At 42.6% G+C, this 12,500-nt stretch overlaps 1 protein-coding gene across 1 annotated transcript in view; it reads left to right on the top strand.

Moving 5' to 3' along the window:
- Window positions 1-12,500, top strand: part of LOC138005715 (maternal protein exuperantia-like) — a 160,377-nt gene that overhangs the window by 140,519 nt on the left and 7,358 nt on the right. The window lies entirely within an intron of this gene.

The raw sequence follows: 12,500 nt of genomic DNA, 5'->3' as shown, positions 1-12,500 counted from the left end.
ATTAATGATCTACATGTACCTACATGTAACTGCTCAGAGTCCTTAATTTTTAGGAGTTTTGCTGACGATACAAATCTGTTTGCCTCAGCGCGAGATTTGAAGACTTGAAATATTGATAAACTCTGAATTAGCAAAAGTCAAGGAATGGTGTGATGTTAACAAACGTTCTATAAATTATACCAAAACTAACTATATGATAATCAAATCATCAAAGAAACCATCTGGGAATATACAAATAAATTTACAAAACATAGATGCTTGGTGTTATGAACAGCTAGTACAAGGATACAGATGCCGATACACTGTGAAATGTTTCGTGCAACTTTTCTCGCAATGTTTTGGCGACATTGTGACGAGACAAGTTGCACGAAAAAACATTTCACAGTGTAACATACCCTGCAACGGCCAAACCCTGCACAGGAGTCCTCGCTTTTTGCTGGGAGACCTCAATTTTTGGAGTGTGGCCTTGACATAATTTTTCATTTTTGGAGTGTGGCCTTTTGTGGAGTGTGGTAAGAGTATCTTGTGGTTTCTTTTGTTCTTTTTCATTTTTCTCGCTCGGTGACCCTCCCGGGGACTAATGCTCCGCATTCTGCGGTAACCCGGGGTAAGCCGAGTCTTTTTTGGTTCTTTTTTCTCGCTTCCAGGGCTCTTTGAGCCCGCCTTTTGTTTTGTTTTTGTTGGTACTTTATTTAGTACGTCTTTGGTGTGTCCTTCTTGCTTTTTCGTGTGGTTTGATATGTTTTTTGGTGTGTTCTTGCTTGCTGGTGGCTCCTTAAGTTATTTAAGGGGTTAGTAATAAAAATTTTAGTGTGATATTAAACTGTTAATATATTAACTTCCTTACTTTTTGCGTGGTTTCCCTTTGGTTTCAAGGGGTTTCTTTCTTGGGCGTTCGAACAATTAGTGTGGAGCTTATAAATTAGTGTGTTATTTGAAAGCTACTTCTTAAGCAAGTGGCTGTTTGACATATATTAGTGGTGAATTTATATTCATATTTATCATCCATATTTGTTTTATAAGTATCTTACTATTTAAGTAAGGTATAATATTTGGTATTAGTGTGGTTTATTGTGTGAAAATAAGTAATTGTTAATAGTAATCCTTTAGCATCTGCTTAGGGTTTAATCTTAAATTAGTTTGATCTATTATACTGTATTTCGTTGACTTTAAATATCATAATGGTTCCGCGCAATACGCGCACTTTAATCATAAAGTCTGGCTTCCCCGCTGGGACTTCCCATGCCGGGGTTGCCAGCATCATAGCTAACTCCCTGGCTGGCCTGGTGGATTCAATCCAGGTCTGTCCAGGGGGAGTTATCCGCATTTCGTTTATACATCCCATCCATAAAAAGACCTATGAGGATGCCGGGTCCATTCTTTTTGGTGATGTCCGCTGTGCGGTCATCTCTTCAGTCCCTGTCACGTTGGTTATGTTGTATCTGTTCCCTTTTGAGGGCAGTAATGATAAAGTGAAGGAGGCCTTGAAGTTTTTTGGTGACGTGAAAGAGGTTAAGCACCAGCAATGGACTAATGTCCCTGGTGTGTATACTGGTACACGGTTGGTGCGCAAGCATGAAATCCCCAGGAACATCAAAATTGATGGGATAAATTGTCGGGTGTGGTATCGGGGGCAGCCCCTTGTGTGCGATATCTGTCATGACAACCATAAGGCTGCCGATTGCCCTTTAAAGGGTAAATGTCGTCGCTGTCATGAGGTTGGGCATTTTGTTCGTGCTTGTCCTAAGCCAGTATGGTTTGTGCCGGGTAACCCGGCCACGGACGTTGACAGCGAGAATGAGAACGATGATGATAATACTGTTGGTGATAATGTTTCGGGTGCTGAAGTTGTGCCCGTGGCTGCCCTTGGTAATGTGTCTAGTGCTGCTGAGCCGGTCGTGGTCCCAGAGGTTGTGCCTGTAGAGGATCCGGCTGGGCCTGGGCCTGAATCTGAGATTGTTGAGGCCATGAGTATCGATGTTCGGGATAACGAGCTCGATGAACTGGTGAGCCAGCCGTTGCTGGACAATGGGTCGGGGGGGGGGCTGAGGAGAGGGTTCTGGATCCCTCTCCTAGCCAGGTTTCTGTGGGTGTCTTGGGGGGGGCTGAGGAGAGGGTTCTGGATCCCTCTTCTAGCCAGGTTTCTCTGGGTGTTTTGGGGGGGGCTGAGGAGAGGGTTCTGGATCCCTCTCCTAGCCTGGTTTCTGTCAGTGTTTCGGGGGCCTCCACCGGTCAGGTGGGTGTGCCTCAGGAGGAGGTTTCCTCCACGTCTTTTTCTCCTCTTTCCGGGTCTGTATTTTCTGACTCGGGTGATGATGCTCCGGCCTCTTTGGTGGACGCTAGACCTGTTAGGTCTAAAATTCCAGTAAAGGTTGGACGTAGTGGTTCGGGGGGGTTGCATCCCCCTCTTGTGTCAAGAGAAGAGACTGTCAGTATGGTTGAGAGGTTAAAGGCAGCTCTTCCGTCATCCACGGACAATCTCGTCGTTTCGGGGCAGGCTGGGAGTTCTTCCCAGCCTTCGCATGGTTTTACCGCACCTCTTCCTCCCCGGGTCAGTTCTCGTAGTTCTGGCTCGGGGATGGCCCTTCGTCCGTCCTCTCGCTCCCGGTCTCGTTCCGGAGACGAGAGACCTCCTCTTAACCCGGATCCTAGCCCTGCTAGGCGCCGTTAATTTAGCCGTTGTCTCACCACCATTTAGTTTTTGTTATGGGTTTGTCTCTACTTTTTTGTTATATTATGGCTCTTACTGTAATTTCTGTAAACGTTAATGGGTTGTGGGATGGTGACAAGCGTCTTGGGTTTCTCCAGTGGCTGTCCCATCTCTCTCCCTCGGTAGTTTGTCTACAGGAGACCCACGCAGTCTCTAGTGATGATCTTCTTTCTTGGTTTTCTCGGTTTGGTTATTTGTGTGCTGGTTCTTTTGGTACAAATCACTCTCGCGGTGTGGTTGTTTTGTATCGTTCGGTTTTGGAGTGTAAGTCTGTGGTTTGCGAGTTTGATGGTCGTTTTGTTTTGGTCGAGTTTTCTCTTTGTGGTTCTGTTTTTCGGGTTGCTTCTATTTACGCTCCTAACCGTAATCCTGATCGTGACGCTTTTTTGGTTCGTTGTGTTGACTCTATTGATCCTGCTGTTCCTACTCTTTTGTGCGGCGATTTCAACACGGTCCTGGACCGTGTTCGGGATCGCCGTGGGTCTTGTCCTTTTGATGTCTCTTGTGAAAGTTCTGTTTTGTTGTCAGCTATGTTTTCGGATTGTTACTGGGTTGCCTATGGCAAACCAGTCGAGGTCTTCGTTTAGTTTGTTTGTTTTCTTTTTTTTCTTTTTTTTAGTTTTTTTTTTTTTTTTCCGTGTCGGTAAAAGTCTTGCCTGTCACTCCCCTGGTAAGTGGTGTCTTTGTGCATAGAGCCTTCTACGCGTATGTTCTTAGGATCGAGAGGGTAGTGGAACTGTGTAGATTTCTCTGGTGGACACAGTAGAATCATTAACTTAGCCTGCAATGGCATCGAAAGTCATGTAACGCGAATGGCGTTTTAGTGGATCCGTAAACAAAATATACCCTTATGGAGCTCAATAATAGAAAGTCAGTTGGATAAACTAGGCAGGAAGCTCAAAAGCGACGAGTACTCGACTTCGACAACAATCTATCGCCCGTCGAGACGAAATCAAAGTGAGCTCTATTTACCTGAAGTACATGGTAATGTGACACGATTGAGTTTCTTGTCTTCACGCACGCAATGAAATAGGAAGAGGTTTTCGCCTCTAAGAGCAAATATGTTGTTAGTTTCAATAATTTTTTCGCTGGAAAAGGATTCTGTGGTATTTTCTGCCTGTGTGAATTATAATATCATGTTGTGTATTGAATTTTCGAGCTTAAGGTTGAAATGTGATATGGGAGAAGTTTTTTAGTATTGCTCTGTAAGCAGGAAGGGTTCACAGGCCTGTTGGAAGCGTGCTTGAGTTTCAACAAAATGAGCCCCAAAATCAGTGAAAACTTGTGACGCAGATGAATAATAAAGTAGCTGCTATTTCCAAAATGATGGAATTACTTGGTGATAAATAACGTCGTACGCGTCTTGGAGAGTAAATTTTGACTTTGCATAAATAAGAGTTGGGCGATTGTGATCTTTGTTTTGACTTCGCTCATTTCATTGTCAAACTTTATAACACTTGACTGAAAAAGAAACTTACAAAAACCCGGTATCTTGCCATCATTTGACACAGATGCTTCACTGTTTGGCGAGTAAACATGCCGCGGTAACTTAATCACGGCGCCCGCTGAATTCCGGCCATGTCACTTTCGATTTTGCACTTGAACGTAGCAAAAATCTCCCAAAATGTTTGTCGCTGATCGTAACTTTTTATATTCTATATTCACGGTTCAAAATTAATGTTGTTTTCATGTCGTAAATATTTTATTCTCGATCGACCGTTCGGGAAACTTCCTTCTGCTCTTTCTGAAAACTGTGTATCAATAGTTATTTGCTTTTTCATCAATATTTGTTTTGCACAAAGCAAGCTAACAAGATCTGTACCTTGCTGAGTTCGCATTTGTTAGAGTAATAGTATTTTCGGTCCGATGCTTCTGTTTTAAGAGGGGAATGTTGTCTTGGTCTCCCATCCAAACACTAACCCCGCCCGGCAGGGCTTAACTTTAGTGAACTTTAGTATTAGAAAGCTGTCAGATGCTCAGAGGGCACACTTGTGGTAAACAGAAGTTGTGAGGGAACTTGAAAATTATCAACATGTCAGCCCAGAAGCCAATGTTTCTCGCTTCTCCTTTATTTGTTGTTCTTCAGAGACTGGAATGCTGTATTTCAATACCACACAATTCAGTGCCTTCTGATTTTCTGTAGCACGTACCACAGGCAACCCAGTGTATGCTTCACAGAAGCATCTCGTTGTGTGGTGGATATTTGGCGTGAAAGGCACCCGAATGATTCTGCTTTCACCTGGTTCCGGCCCGATGGGGCCCTTGCATTGCGCATTGACCTCATCAGTTGTCCGTTTGCTTGGGTGCCTTATGTGTCTTCTGTAGACATTCTGCCGTATCCTTTTTCTGACCATTGTGCTCTTTCTTTTTCATGGGCTCTCCCCAGCTCCGTTCCTCCGGGTCCGGGGTTGTGGAAGCTCAATCTTTCTGTTCTGGATGAGGCCGAGTATATCGGCCTCATCTCAACTTTCTGGTCTTACTGGCAGTCTCGTCAGTCTTCTTTTCCTTCCCTTATTAGGTGGTGGGACAGCGGTAAAGCTCATCTTAAACGTATTAGTATTAATTATTGTAAAGATCGTGGTAAAAGTAAAGTTGTGGAACGTACTATTTTGTCTAGTCTTGCTGCTCATCTTAAAAGTCATATTGATTCTGGTCGTCTTTCTTTTCTTCCTGTGTACCTTTCTACTCTGTCTCGTCTTCGTTCTATGGATGTTGAGGTTGCTCGTGGTGCTCAAGTTCGTGCCCGGTCGAGGTGGGTGGAGGAGGGTGAGTCCTCCTCTGCTTACTTCTTCCGGCTCGAAAAGAAAAACGGCACTGACTGTAATATCTCGGCGCTGAAAGCTAGTGATGGTACTTTGGTTACGGACAAGGATGGGTTGTGTGATGTTTTTCGTTCTTTCTATTCGGATCTTTTCTCTGCTGCTCCTTGTGACTCCAATGCTCGTGCTGAGCTTCTTTCTAACATTTCTTCAGTTCTTCTGTATAATGATAGTGAGGTGTGCGAGGGTCTTCTCAGCCAGGAGGAGTGTTTTGCTGCTCTTCAGGGCATGGCCCGTGGTAAAGCTCCTGGTTGTGATGGCCTTCCCATGGAATTTGGGCTGTTTGTCTCACTCTCAGCGCCGAGGTATCATTACTTTATCGTTTAAGAAAGGGGATCGTCTTGACCCTAAAAACTGGCGTCCAATCTCCCTGTTGAATGTCGATGATAAAATTGCTTCTCGTTCTATTGCTGCTCGTCTTCTTAAAGTTATTCATTTGGTTGTTGATAAAGATCAGTCTTGTGGTGTTCCTGGCCGTTTTATTGGTGAAAATGTTGCTTTTCTTCGTGATGTTGTTGATTTTTGCTTTTCTTCTGGTGTTCCTGCTGCTCTTCTTTCTCTTGACCAAGAAAAGGCATTCGACAGGGTTGATTGGACGTTCCTTCGTTCTACTCTATATGCCATGGGTTTTGGGCAGTCGTTTGTTGGGTGGGTTAATTTATTTTACAATAATGTGAGTAGTTGTGTTAACGTTAATGGTTATATTTCTAATTCTTTTAAGTTATCTCGTGGGGTGAGGCAGGGATGTCCCCTGTCCCCCCTCCTTTATGTTTTAGTGGCTGAGGTACTTGCATGTAATATTCGTTCTAGTGGTTTAATCTCTGGTTTGTCTCTTCCTGGTTCTTCGTCTTCTTTGCCTGTTGTTTCTGCCTATGCTGATGACACTACGCTGGTTGTTTCTTCTGTTCCTGGTATTTTGGCTGTGTTTGATGTTTATTCTTTGTACGAGAGGGGGTCTGGGGCTAAATTAAATTATGGTAAATGTGAAGGTTTGTGGTTAGGTGGTTGGAATGGGCGCACTGACTCACCGGTGAACATTACTTGGTTGTCGGTGAAGGTGAAGGTGTTGGGGGTTTTTCTGGGTCCGGGCAATTTGGAGGAGAACAATTGGAGGCCGCGTATCACCGCGGTTGAGAATGCTTTGAACTCTTGGCGTCAGCGATCGTTATCCTATAAGGGCAAGGCACTTGTTATCAATGCCTTGGCCCTTTCCCGTGTGTGGTACGTGGCCTCTTTAATTCATGTTCCCCGGTGGGTCAGTGTCGAATTAAATACGTTAATTTTTAAGTTTTTCTGGAGCGGTAAGCGGGACTTGGTCGCTTGTCGTGTTGTGGTTCAGCCTTCTTGTTTGGGTGGTTTCTCTGTTGTAGATTTTCAGTGTAAGGTTATGGCTCTTCATGTTCAGTGGGTTCGTCGTTTTGTTTCTTCTCCGTCTTCTTGGGTCACTTTCATGGTTTTTTGGTTTTCTTCTCGGCTTGCCGCTCCTCCGCATCTCGTTTTTTCTGCTCCGCTTTGTTTTTCGCCGGATTCTCTGCCTCTGTTCTATCGCTCTCTGTTGACTGCTTGGCAGGCGTGTAAAGGATCCCTTCCGGCGTCTTCCTTGGGTATTGGTTCGGGTATTGATTTTTGTCCTGTTTCTACTATGACCACGAAATCTGCTTATTTGTTTCTTTTGTCCGAGAATGCTGTCTCTCCTCATTATGAGGAGAAGTTCTTTCCTTTGTTTGGTTCTCTTTATTGGTCTTCTACTTGGCGTCAGCTTTTCTTTTTTGATTTGGATCGTCCAGTTATTGATTTGTCTTGGAAAATTTCTCACGGGGTCCTTTACACGGCCGAAAGGCTCGCTGGTTTTGGTTATGCTCTTTCCACTGCTTGTTTTTGTTCTGCTCCTGTCCAGTCTCTACAGCATCTGTTTTTTCACTGTCCTCTGGCGGTCAGTGTTTTGTCATGGCTTCAGTCTCTTATGTTCTTGGCTTCTCCTCTTTGTCCTTCTATCTTGCTTCGTCATGCGCTTTTTGGTTTCTCGGCTGATGAGTTGTCTGTGGTTCCGCGGGTTTTTGTTTATATGTTGAATGTCTGCAAGTTTTGTATTTGGGGGGCTCGGATTGATTTTCGTTTTAGGGGTGTTCGTCCTTCGGCTGTTGATGTTATGGAGCGTGTGAAGTCTCGGGTTCGGTTTAATCTTCCATTGTTTTTCCGTCGTTTCCTGTCTGACCGCCGTCGTCGTCATTTTGGTCCATCAGTGGGGTGGTCGTGGTGTGGTGGCGTCATTACATAATGATACTCTGGTTGTTCATATTTAGGTACTGGTTTTGTGTTGCGTGTGCATGTCCTGGCCTTTTTTCGGGGGTGAACCAACGTCTTGGCGTTGGGTAAGTCGGTTGACGGGTGGCCTTTTGTGGGTCTCTTTTCACCCTTGTGCTGGGTCGTGCTTGTTTTGGTTTGTCCAGTTGTTTTGAAGTCTTTTTTGCCGTTTTGTCGAATTGTCATTTAGGAGTGTAAGTCAGGCGAGGCATCTCCTAGATGCAATTCCTCGTTTGTGTGTTTGTCTTTTTGTTACTTGTTGGTAGGGGCGGGGTTCGATTCCCCGGCGAAGTTGGCGTGTTGGTGCACCCCCGTTTGAGGTGAACCGTTGTGTTTGACGGATTCGTCGTTATGTCTGGCGGCCATTGCACTCACCCTACCGGGGGGCCAGCCATTCGCCTTAAACATAAAAAAAAAAAACCCTGCAACGGCCAAAATCGTTGCGAGACAAGTTGCGCGAAAAGTAGAACCTAGCAACGGCTCTTGTAACTTGTTTTGCCACGATTTTGGCCGTTACAGGGTATGTTACACTGTGAAATGTTTTCTTCAACTTGTCCCGCCACAACGTCGCCAACACATTGCGAGAAACGTTGCACGAAATATTTCACAGTGTAATGGCGCCTTAAGAAAGAAACTTTTAGCTTGGAAACCTTGAGACTAAAAAACAAACATGACGTCTATTTTGTCTGGACATTTGCATGGTAAGTTTGAAAGAAAAGCACTTAATAGGGTGAGATGTTGCTTTCTATCCCGTACACTCTAGTGTTGTGCTCGCTGGTAATACCCACAGAAACTATACCAAAACAACAAATTTTCGTTCGAAAATTCGGGAAGAGCGAATTTTCGGTCGGAATATCGGAACAAATTATCAGTGAATGCGAATTTTCGCTCGAAACTTCGGAACGAATTATCGGTCAAAGCGAATTTTCGCTCGAAATTTCGGAACAAATTATCGGTCAAAGCGAATTTTCGCTCGAAATTTCGGAACGAATTATCGGCCAAAGCGAATTTTCGCTCGAAATTTCGCGTCAACTACAACAATAGGCATTGCGAAAATTCGGCGAATTTTCTGCGAACTTTCGCGCTGGACAAAAATTCGCCATTTTTCATCGAAAAACCCCGAAATTCGCGCATTTCGTCGAATTACGTTCTCATTACTTTTTCACAATACTGTACTAGATCACATTAAATATCTGGGTGTCATCATCGATAACTCGTTACGTTGGAAATATCATGCCTCTTATATTTGCTCGCATATTTCGTGCAAGACTGGCATTCTTTCAAAATTAAGTCATTACCTTTCTATTTATCAACTCAAAAATCTATTATAGCCTTGTTTACCGCTATCATATGCTGTAATAGATTGGGGCAGTGCTTATGAAATGCACCTAAAGAAAATAGCAAACCAAACAAAATACAGTCTTAAGATTAATGTTTTTGCAATTACATCTGGAACCTTCCCAGAAAGTGCTCTCCCTTACCTATATCTTCTTGTCATTGTAATAGTAAATAATGTTGACCGTTTCCGCCCTCTAAAATTTACCCATTTGTGGCATAAAAGGCTTCTGCCGAACGTGTTTGATAATCTTTTTCAATAAGCCAGCAGTCGGTGTACTTACTATACAAGATATGCTTCAAAGAAAAATCTCTGCAAACCGCATTCTCAAACCAACATTGGCAAACAAATGTTCTCATTTCAAACAATAGATCTCTGGCGCGATATTCCTCATCACGTGAAAGACCTCACTTCATTTTCCTTTTTCAAAGAAACTAAACGCTATTTGCTGTCAGAACAATACTCTAAAGTCTATTCGTAAATATACTAATTTCATTATTAACTAACTCAATTATGCTACAATTCTTCTCCCCTTATCTCCTTTTTTTTATCAAAATGAATTTAAGACAGTATCAGGGGCTAACTCAAAAACCTCACAGTTCCTTTAGCTCTACGTGTCAAATAATATATTATCTTTCCTTTACAGTAAATTTTTTAATGTATATAACATTTTTTCTTGTAATAATTTTAAGTGAGAGTCAATAAAGATTGTTGTTGTTGTTGGCCACTACCTAAAGCCCAAAGACAATGCAGAGTTTGTGAAAGAGCATGGCTTGATCATTTCAAAGCCCCCTAGTCATGTAATCAAGGAGGAGTTTTACGAATTCCTAAAAAAGGGAATAGCACTGATGGAGCAAAAACTTTTGGAAGTCACGAGGAAGGCTTTGTCTCCATTAAAAGAACTGCAAATGCTGGGAGGCGCGGTGGCCTCGTGGTTAGTGTGCTCAACTCAGAAGCGAGTGGTCCAGATTCACGTCCTGGCCAGGGATATTCTGTTGGGTTCTTAGGCATGACACTTTACTCTCATGGTGCTAGGGGCTAACCCTGCAATGGACTGGCGTTCCATCCAGGCGGGAGTAGAAGCCAGGATAAGCTCTCGCTTGATGGGCCTTCTGGCTCAACTGCAGAGACTTTACCTTTACCTTTGAATGCATGTAGAGCACCTTAAACAGATGGCAGAACGAACGAAGGAAGCTCCAAGGAAGGCACCATCAAAACAAACAAGCAAAGCAGCACCAACAAGCAAAACCAAGAAATCCAAAAAAGCAAGTGAGTACCTGAATTTCATTTCACTTCAAAATTGCATTAGAACGTTTCAATTATATTGAAAAAATATGTTCTCAATACAAGATAACCTCTTTGTTCACTTCCCCAGAAACTCCTCCTGTGGATACATCTGTATGGTGCTGGTGCCAGGACGTTGAGTATGGTCATACGCTTCTGTGTGAGGGAGATGCCTGTCCCATAAAATCGTTTCATTTTGATTGGGTTGGGCTTCTCTTTAGTCCAGACTTTCCTGGTATTGTCTTAACTGTAAAGGTATGTGTGGTTTACCAATTGATAGAGCACAGGCAATATGAAAACCCAGATGGGCATGTTTCATTTTATCCCACACAAGCAGATTGATTTTTCATCTCAGGAAACTTGGCGTGGATAAGTGAACCACAACATGGCGTGACTTTCACTATTTTGGTGCTGAAGCTAAATAATTGTTGAAATCGCACTTGTGCTTGCGGTATTGCATAAGTGTTGGCTCGCTCTATCACTGAAAGTCAACTTGTAAAGTCATGTCACCATAAAATTAGGTTGGCTGTATTAAGCTTGGAAATTCTGTTTTTGTAGTTGATCATGAGCAGTATTGCGTGTGCAATCAAGGAGAGTTTGGGATTAAGTTAGCATGTGACAACAACAAATGCCCAATGAAGTGGTTCCAACTGTCCTGCGTTGGCCTGAAAGCTCCCCCCCCCCCCCTCCGGGGTAGCTGGATATGTACAAAATGCAGGTACGGTAAAAACTTATAAGAGCCTAACATTAAAGTATCTTAAAATAAATCCATGACAATTTAGTGCGCCTACCTTAAGAAAATTGGGTGCTTGTACGTGGGTTTTTACTTGCGAAGCATTTGACTTTCATTTACATAACTCTTTTATATTACACTGTTGTACAACCAAAATACAATAATTTATGAATAATAAAACATTTGGCCGTAAGATGCTAAACCCTTGCATACATTTTTCTAAAAAATCGCTATGTCATTTTAGGTGTCAAGGAAAGTTAATGGCGACACAGAGGCAACAAGAGAGAAGTAGCACCCTTCCATGCACTCTACCCTTCAAAAACGTTTAATATCAATTTGCTGTTTCCCATATATTGTGTGATCACCTGGGCCGCTAATGTATGAAATCAGTGATACTTGAGCGAGCATATACCCTAGTTTTGTTTGAAGTTAATGCAGGAATGTGCCGCATTTGATTTATTTTCCTTCCTAAAGATACTCAAGTTTCCCTGTAGCCTTGAGGATAACCTAGGAAGTTTTTATCCTGCTAAATTATATATTCTGCATTGAAAGCCTCTGTTTAATATTCTCTTTAATTTTTATTATTTACTCATGTTACAGCTTTTAATCAGCTATTGTTATTTTTTAGTATTTATAGACCTAAACTCACTCAAATATTTTGACTTGATAATGACGTTTAGTTAACGTCGAAACGTCGTCGCTTTTTATAGCAAATCTTTTAGCAATTTTTAAATCTTAAAATGATTTTAAGAAATGTTTTATCGCAATTTTTTATAGTCAAATTTTTTCGAAATCACTTCTTGTTCGTATACTCAAACGCGATAATCAACTACAATTTTTCAGAAGTCTTGAAAAGTGTAGTAAGCGCCTCACTAAATGTGAAGGTGCCATTGAATTTCTACGCTTATGTTTGAACTTTGGTGTTACACCAACTGTCGCACAAGTTGAACGTCGTAAGGCACGTAAATGGAGGAAGTCCTCAGAAAATTACCAAAAGGCGGTCATGGAGGAGGAATTGAGATCCAAACTCACTCAGCTCAAGCATCTTAGAGAAGAAGTCCAAAACGCTTGCAAGGATGTCAGGGAGGAATTCTCCTTGCTTCGCTTTGTGCGGACGCTAAGTATTCTTCGCAACAATCAGTACATCGAAATGATGAAATGTCATGTCAACAAGATCTCATGCTTGATCTCAAAGAAGTTTGATGTCAACGAACACATAAACAACATGTCGTCATACCGCCTTTCGTTCTTTGAAAAACTTATCCTTTGCAGACGACTGAAGTTTTCTCTACCTCAAAAAGTTTCACCCATTGA

This window comes from Montipora foliosa, chromosome 6 (genome assembly GCF_036669935.1).
Source record: "Montipora foliosa isolate CH-2021 chromosome 6, ASM3666993v2, whole genome shotgun sequence".
In the NCBI taxonomy this organism is placed as follows: Eukaryota; Metazoa; Cnidaria; class Anthozoa; order Scleractinia; family Acroporidae; genus Montipora; species Montipora foliosa.
Note: the sequence above shows the minus strand (reverse complement) of the source record. Positions and strands in the feature narration are given on the sequence as shown.